We start from the raw sequence: 8,055 nt of genomic DNA, 5'->3' as shown, positions 1-8,055 counted from the left end.
GGGAGTTACTGACAGGGTTACCTCTGTTGATGTGAGCAGCTACCCCATGCAATGCCAAGACTACCATGAATATTTGTATTTTCACCCACATATCCACTTGATTTTGTCTTCTTAAAGCCTCTTGCTTTATTTATGACCATCTCTAGGCTTTTTCTCAGAAATACCCATCAGGATGGTAACATTCACGAGTCTTACCTAATTCTGAGAAAAACTGAAGTTGTTCTGACACTTCTTTAGGCATTTTATAGTCTTTCTTTATATAGTCTTTCTTTAAGATTAGTTGCTGAATAAAACTGCAACTCTATCTACTTGCACCTCTATTTTCAGTCAGTTCTTGTCTGCCTAAGCGTAATGGAGATAATTTTGTATTTCTATTTGCTTTCTTGTAAGACCACTGTGAACATAGTGGTCATTTGGAGAATAATACTGCCTTAACAGTGATGCAAAGATGCAAAGTCCTATTTTGAACCTTTCTCTTAGTGAGATAATATGCATTGTGAAAAGCTTTTCTGTGGTTTCAGCCAAGTATATCTTCTACTACAAGGCTAGCGAGAGGAAAATAAATCATTGTTAACACTAAAATAATGAACAAATCACTGAGCAGAATAAGGAGAAAGATAATTTTTCCCATGTTAGACAAACCAAGAAAGACAAAGTTTATGGGTATAGTCATGCCAGGATTCAATATTGAAGAATTTGTGGTTGATTTCCACTGCTGGGAGAGAAAGTGCAATACCCCTTTCCACAGAAATTAGGATGCTGCTTAGAAAATGGCATGTTTCTGTTTTAATCATTCATTTTTGCTTACATCTCAGACGTGCACATCATCCTATGCTGGGCACAGGACTTTAGAGCTCCAAAATGCAGAGTTATTCAGGAAACTGGAATAAACTTGGCTGACTTCTTGCTTTTGTCCTGCTTTTAAGCCTATTGAAATGTGATAGAAAGAAAAGGAGATATACAGGTTACACCTATGTGATCTACATCCTTGGGAAGAAATTATCTTCAGTTTAGAAACCTCTTCCCTTTCTTTCTTTGCTTGGAGAATCCATGGAAGACTGTAGGTCAAACAGTATCTGACTGCATAGTAGTCCCCCTGTGCTACAGTACATAAGAAAGGAGCAATTCTCTTTCAGTGCAGGAAATTTTTCTCCTCTAAACTAAGAAATATCTAATTTCTCTCAGAAAGGAGAAAAATGGGGTGATGAAAAAGCAGTTCCTATATTTTATTGGTCCAAATAAAAAGAGAGGATTTTTTCCCCAGTATTAATACATAGAAAATATCCAAGTTTTCCATAAAATCTGTGACAGGGTTCCATGCTTACAGCAGTAAGCAGTAGCATCTCTGGGTGAGCTGGAGCCTGTTGTAGCTGTGCTTCAGCAGCCAAGTGCTTGCTCCCAGCATCCTGGGACTCCCAGCCTGGCTGGGGAAGATTCTGTTTTCAAGCTGGCTGAGCTCAGCCAGCTCTGAGCCCAGGCCAGGAGCGTGGAGCTGTCTGAATACACCCTCACACATGTGCTGCAAGGTGCCTTGGGCAATGCAAGGGACTCTGTGTAGCCAGGACCTCTTGATGCATCTGAGAGCGTTAAACATATGATGGCACCAAGGTCAGCTGGTGTGAGCACCCTGTGTCCCAGGAATGACCCCAGTGCCCAACCACAGGCTGCCTGGTAGGAATGTGGGACTCCCCAGCCCTGCCTGGGATGTGCCAGGCACAGCAGCATCTTGCAAAGGCCAAAAGACACCTTGCCAAGACTGTAAACTCTGCATGTTCCAGAGCTCTGGAAGAATATTATAAGAAATTATGCACCTTTGATAACCATAAAACTACTGGGAAACAATAAGGAAGATTCTCTTGAACTTCAATGGTGTCAATTCCAGCTTGGTTTGATGATGAGCTGTATCAAAGCTGCGGAGGTGCTCTCCCTAGAGAACAGAGATGCCTGCGTGCTTTCAAAAACTGATCATGAATCCTTTCATAGGGGAAAAAAAAATTAAAACCAGTTCGAGCACCTGATTATTGTGTAAAACAGAAGGGTAAAGATGCACTGCAAAATGCAGAAGTAGCATCATTTCTACAGTCAGCTCTAATATGGAGCCAACAGCTGGCCAGAGGACAAGCAGATAATGCCCAGTGCTGATGACCTGCTGTGAGTTGGGGAGCACAGAGCACACACCCCTGCAGTGGTGTTAGTGCTGGACAGCATCTTGGATGGGTTCAGAGTGCAGTTCCCAGGATGCTCTGGGACCCTGCTGTCCTGATTTTAGTTGGGATAGAGTTAATTTTCTTCCTAGTAGCTGGTACCATGCTGTGTTTTGGATTTAGGGTGAGAACAATGTTGATAATACACTGATGTTTTGCTGAGCAGTGCTTACTCTGAGTCAAGGACTTTTCAGCTTCTCACACCACACCACTGAGAAGGCTGGGGGGCACAAGGAGATGGGAGGGGACACAGCTGGATCAGCTGACCCAACCACCTAAAGGGATATTCCATACCTTATGACATCATGCTCAGTATCTAAACTTGGGAGCTGTCTGGGCATTGGTCAGTGGGTGGTGAGCAATTGCATTGTGCATCCCTTTTTTGGTATAGCATTACTATTACTACTACTACTACTACTACTATTATTATTATTATTATTATTATTATTATTATTATTACCTTTCAATTTCTGTCCTATAAAACTGTCAACTCATTAATTTTACTTTTTCCCCCCCAGTTTTCTCCTACATAACCCTGATGGGAGGGAGTGAGCCAGCAGCTGTGTTGTGTTTAGTTGCCTGCTGAATTAAACAATGACATCCATGTGTGGATGACCTTCCCACAGGACCCCTCCTGAGGTGCCAGGGATTGGGGAAATTCAGAGCAGAAGCTGCATCCCCCAGCTTCACCCTTGTTCTCTCCTAGCTTGGCTGCTGCTGCCAGTTTGCTGCTGTCTCTCGGTGGCAGCCATCAGCCTCCTCCTTCTCTGTATTTCCCAGATGACATCTTTCCCTACAGCTCTGCCGCAGGCTGTGCCTGCATGGACAAGCACCCAAGGAGATGCTGGGTGAGTCAGGCTCCCTCCAGCATTGGTAGGGTGTCCTAGGAGCATGGCACAAGGCAGACTGAGCTGGCCCTTCAAGGGGACATCTAAGGTCTGACAGAAACTGTTAATCTGAGCACAGCCTGTGTTTTGCAATCAGCTGTGCTGCCTCCAAACTCGTCCCTGGAGACAGAAGATGTGTGCTCATCCAGTGCTGCTCCCAGGCTAATACCTGTGTCAGGAAAACATGCAATCTGTGCAACCAGTTCATGGACAGCTCTTCATATACCACTGCACTCCACCATTTATTTCATCATTTGCAAACATCTAAGTGTAAAACACAGTGCAGGAAGGGATGTTCCAGTTTCTTATGCCTTGAGCATCACCCTTTTTCAGCCTACATGAAATCCATCTGAAGAGCAGTGAGGTTTTCCTGCTTCCGTCCAGCACTTGGGAGAGCTGGTTCAGACTTGCTAGGAGCAGGAATCAGCCTCTAAGCTCCAGACTAAGGAACACATAATATTAACCTGTTTATTCATATGGCTACCTTATCCTTCAGTTTCTTTTAAATGTCTGCCCAATGCTGTATTTCTAAGGAAATGTAGCAAAAGCAATGAAATTTGCCCAAGGGAAAAGTGTTATCTTTTATGTTTTATATAAATCCAAGCCCATATTTTAGGGTAAATATAGAACATCAGACTTCACATAGCAGGATTTCAGGATTCTGCAGAGGTTGAAAGGCTCTTCAAAATAAAATTTACCATCTGTAGTTGCCTATTAAATATTAAGAGATTGCCATCTTCTGGCTAGAAGCAGTTGTACATGGGGATATTTGCCAACTTTTTTGAATATGTAGAAATTATTAGCTAAACGACTTCTTGGAAACCTGTGTCTTTTAAGAGCTAATGTTTCAAAAATGTATTTTGATAGGGTGAACCTATTTTTCAAAGTTTATTTAAAAATCCATTGCAACTACAATAGCTAAAAGAAATTTAAGTTGTAGCTTGGCTGTTTCCTTATATCACACTTGTCTGGGCTGTATCTGGGATAATGCCTTTCATGTCTCCTTCTTCAAGAGTTGCCCAGGAGCTCCCTTTTCTGTGACCCATTTCACCGAAGCCAAAGTGTTACATCAGGAAGACATTTTCCAGCAGCTATTTACTGCCATCCAAAAGAAGGGCAGCATGACATTATATTGTAGACTGAAGCAGGCAAATGTTTCTCTAAGTAAATAAATGATCAATTATATGCATTCCCATGGTCTTTGAATAGTAAAAGGAATCTTCAGGAATTTTCCTGAAGGAAAACTAAAAGATCAGATGGCATCAGAGCTTCAGCATAGCACTGGAATTATGAATGGCTAGAGCACAGGCATTTTACTGTACATTGGAGAACCCCCCAATCCATGGCATAATCCAAGTATATTCTGGTTCCTATTGCTCACAGAGCTATGGATAACACACACACACATATATAATGTAGGCTGGATTTTAGATTCCTCTGTCTTGTGCCCTATTTCCAAGAAGTGGTGTGGGGATGGAGAAAGAGTTCAGTGTTTTTCAAGGGACACAGCTTCAAGGATGACTATGGTCTCTCCTTCACTGGGAGATGGAAACTACTTTTCAAATGTCACATTTGTTTCACAGTTCATTTAGCCCCTAATCTGCTGATGGTTTCTGATGTAGCTTCTTTTGCCATTCCCTGTACTCCAGACATTGCTTTTATCATTTTCTCAGTCTTCTGAGCTGGCTGCTGTGCACTATGTTGCTTTCTAGACATAGTTGAAGTTTCAGTAACGCAGGAATTATCATTGTCAGGAGTGCTTCTGATGGTGGTGTTGCAATAATTGTAATTCTGGCTGCTCCATGTTCCACACAAAAATATCAGTCCTTTCTTTGGACTTACGGTTACTGATGGTCATGTCACTCCTGTTACAGAGGAGTTAAACCTGAAAATGTCTGGACTCAGGCTTCAGATTTCAAAACCACCATCTACCTTACATAAAGACCCTTATGTAAAGTGTAAACTGCACAGCAGATGGAATGGATATTCTTCAGAGGAAATCCTTGCAATCAATCCCTGGTGTGTTTAGAGATACTCCCCCTTGTAAACTCTGACCACTGCATGGCAGTATTGCACCAACATCACTGTGTTACCAGCCCTGAGGCACTGGTAAAGTTGCCTAAAATTATCCCAATATCACTCTGGTAATATCCCTTCTGCTGAGTGAATGTCTCCTCTTCCCCCCATTGGAACATGCTCAGAGTAGGGCATGTGGTGCAAAATGGATGTGGGGCCTGCCTGTTCCTGTGCAGTCCTTGCTTCTCTCCATCAAAACCTGATGGGAGGGTTTGATTTGACATGATGGGATCTGGCAACAGCGGGATGAGAAAGATGTTCATGCTGCCCTAATGTCTCGCTCCTTCTGGGAGGGGGGAGAGAAGTACTTCTCTTCTCTGCATAATTTAGGTGCTGGGAGTAAAACTCTTTCCTGTGCTGATCACAGAGCCCATCTCCCTGACAGGGCTGCTGGATAGCAGTCAGGCAGGCAGCTCTGAGTGTGTGTACAATGCTGCTGTACATCAGTCACACGTTTGGGGATTCTGGAGAGAGGGAATGGGCAGACATTGCTATTTGGCTATAGAAGGGTTAGGATTTTCTTCCAGTCATTCAAAAACAAAGCAACAAAAAACCCTCCGTGTGACAAGAGGCATGTTAACAAAGGGGAAAGAAAAGGCATTGTTTTCAAGTTCTGAACTGGTGGTGGATTTAAACTATACATCCAAGCCTCCTGACTCTGGGAATACTGGGAGGTTGTAGCAGGGTTGGTCTCTTCTCCCAGGTAAAAAGTGACTGCACAAGAGGAAATGGCCTAAAGTTGTGCCAAGGGAGGTTCAGATTGGACATTAGGAATGAATTCTTCACAGAAAGGGTAATTAGATATTGGAATGGGCTACCCAGGGATGTGATGGAGTCACCATCCCTGGATGTGTTTAAGGAAAGACTGGACATGGACTTAGTGCCATGGTCTAGTTGACATGGTGATGTTTGGTCATAGGTTAGATTAAATAGTCTTTTCCTACATAAATGATTCTGTGATTCTGTGATTCTGATATTAGGAAAAAATTCTTCACCAACAGGGTTATCAAGCACTGGAACAGAAGTGGCTGAATTGCCATCTCTGAAGGTATTTAAAAGATGTGTAGACACAACACTTAGGAACGTGGTTTAGTGGTGGAGTTGGCAGTGCCAGGTTAATGATGCCAGGACCCAATGATCTTAAATGTCTCTTCCAACCTAAATGACTCTAGGATTCTATGAATTGGTTTGTGCATAAATTTTGTGGCTTCAGTAGGACCACGAGAAGTGTGACAGGTTTGAGCCATTGCTGTTTGATTACTCAGGCTGTTGCCTTGTGCCAGCTTTGACACAACCGATGATTTAACCAAGAGGAAATCGAACCCTACCCACGCCTGGAGTGGCAGTCCTTGGACCTGCAGAGGTCAGAGGCCAGAAATGCCTCTCTGGATGTGCTGCCCTGCTTCTGAGCCATCATACAGCCCAGTGAAAGGAGGAAACATCTGTGTGGTGCAGTGCCAATGCTCCAGCCTCCCTCCCGTCCGGTGGGGGGTTTCAGGCAGCCTATGGAAAATGTTCTGCAGTTCAGCAGCAGCTACTCACAGCTCATGGCATGGACTTGGGCATCTACAGTTAATCAAAGAAGCTGCCTAATTTTTTTGATCTAAAAGCCCTGAACCATCTGGTTGCCATTGAATTAAAAAAGCCCTGTCTTACCAAAATGGCAATACTTTAAAAACCAGGTCCTTTATACTTATATTTTATTACTTTTCAAGAAGATCCTTTATCTGTAGCTACACATAAAGAGAGACCCATGGCAACAATAGACTTTTGCTAGCACAAGCAGGGAGGAGCTAGAAAGGCTGAACTGAAGCAAAATATAAGGAAATGTAAGGAAACAGGAGTAAATAAGGAAATGGCTATGCTGCAGGTCTCCAGATATTTCTTTTTGCTATTAGAGATTAAATCGGCAGTATCTTTACAAACAAGCTTTCAAAGCATAGCTATACATTAATAAATTGAACTGCAGACCCTCCACTGTTCAAAGAGCCAAGTGAGCAGGAGCAGAGCATGGTTTGTGACGTGGGGCAGCAGTGCTCCCACTGCCTGGTTCTTCACTCTTTTCCCTGGTGCAGCCTTGGTACCTGTTGAGAAGCACTTACCAGGCAAAGCCCAGTTCTGCAGTGGGTGAGAGTGTGCTGGAGACCATCCCAGTTGGCACTCTGGGTATGGACACCCTTTTTCATGGAGGAAGAGAGTTGAACCCCATGGAAGTGATGCAGGTTGCCCTGCTTGGCTCAGCACCAGATTTGTTCTTGGCTTGTTCTCTGAGCAACCATAGCCAGGAAGACAAACAGGAAAAGGGCTTGAAGTACTTCCAGAATTTGTTAAATCAATGGACAGGGAAAACTGTAAGTGGCTTGCCATTGGGAAATGAAAGCAGAATCCACGAGCCCTCAAGCTAAGATCCTGGACCTTAAGTTTAATTACAATAATGTCCTTTTTTTTTACTGCGGCTTAAAGCAAGATACAAACTTTACGAGCTTGGCACCATTGAAGTTCATGTCTTCCAGACTCAACGTCTGCTACCTGGCTTCCATGCCAGGCTTACTTCTGGTAACGAGAAAGATAAGTAATTTAGGCAAGAAGACTCAGCTGCTGTAACAAGTTGGAATACTCATTTCATTCTGTGGTACTGAGTTCACTGCACACAGAGTTGAGCTTACAGCCTTTCTCCATGTTCAACTTCTGCTGCCTTTTGACTGCAGGCCATTTTTTGGCTCCAAAACAAAATAGTCTGCTAAAATAAAAAAGCTGACTGTTGCAGACCTGGAGCATAAAGTCCAACACTCTGAAAGAGCAAGTAAATGATGTGACTTTGATGACTTCAAATAATTAGTTTAATTTTCTACTAATCCTAGAGGTAATTCTTTATCACTTGTCCAATT

At 43.1% G+C, this 8,055-nt stretch overlaps 2 long non-coding RNA genes across 4 annotated transcripts; one reads left to right on the top strand and one right to left on the bottom strand.

The window, feature by feature from the left end:
* Positions 1 to 767: 767 nt before the first annotated feature.
* LOC128815822 (uncharacterized) lies at positions 768 to 2,462 on the bottom strand. 2 transcript variants are annotated; one of them, XR_008439729.1, is made up of 3 exons: positions 2,378 to 2,462; positions 1,812 to 1,927; positions 768 to 927 (listed from the first exon to the last, which is right to left on the bottom strand). It is a non-coding gene; the product is annotated as an uncharacterized LOC128815822 (long non-coding RNA). The 2 variants fall into 2 exon arrangements; XR_008439728.1 differs by lacking the exon at positions 1,812 to 1,927.
* An 80-nt stretch (positions 2,463 to 2,542) lies between these two features.
* On the top strand, positions 2,543 to 4,280 carry LOC128815829 (uncharacterized). 2 transcript variants are annotated; one of them, XR_008439731.1, is made up of 4 exons: positions 2,543 to 2,589; positions 2,723 to 2,843; positions 2,985 to 3,052; positions 4,105 to 4,280. It is a non-coding gene; the product is annotated as an uncharacterized LOC128815829 (long non-coding RNA). The 2 variants fall into 2 exon arrangements; XR_008439730.1 differs by lacking the exons at positions 2,543 to 2,589; positions 2,723 to 2,843 and having other exon boundaries at positions 2,865 to 3,052.
* The last annotated feature ends 3,775 nt before the right edge of the window (positions 4,281 to 8,055 follow it).

This window comes from Vidua macroura, chromosome 1 (assembly GCF_024509145.1).
Source record: "Vidua macroura isolate BioBank_ID:100142 chromosome 1, ASM2450914v1, whole genome shotgun sequence".
Classification (NCBI taxonomy): domain Eukaryota; kingdom Metazoa; phylum Chordata; class Aves; order Passeriformes; family Viduidae; genus Vidua; species Vidua macroura.
The sequence above is the reverse complement of the archived record's forward strand: the minus strand, read 5'-3'. Positions and strand labels throughout refer to the sequence as shown.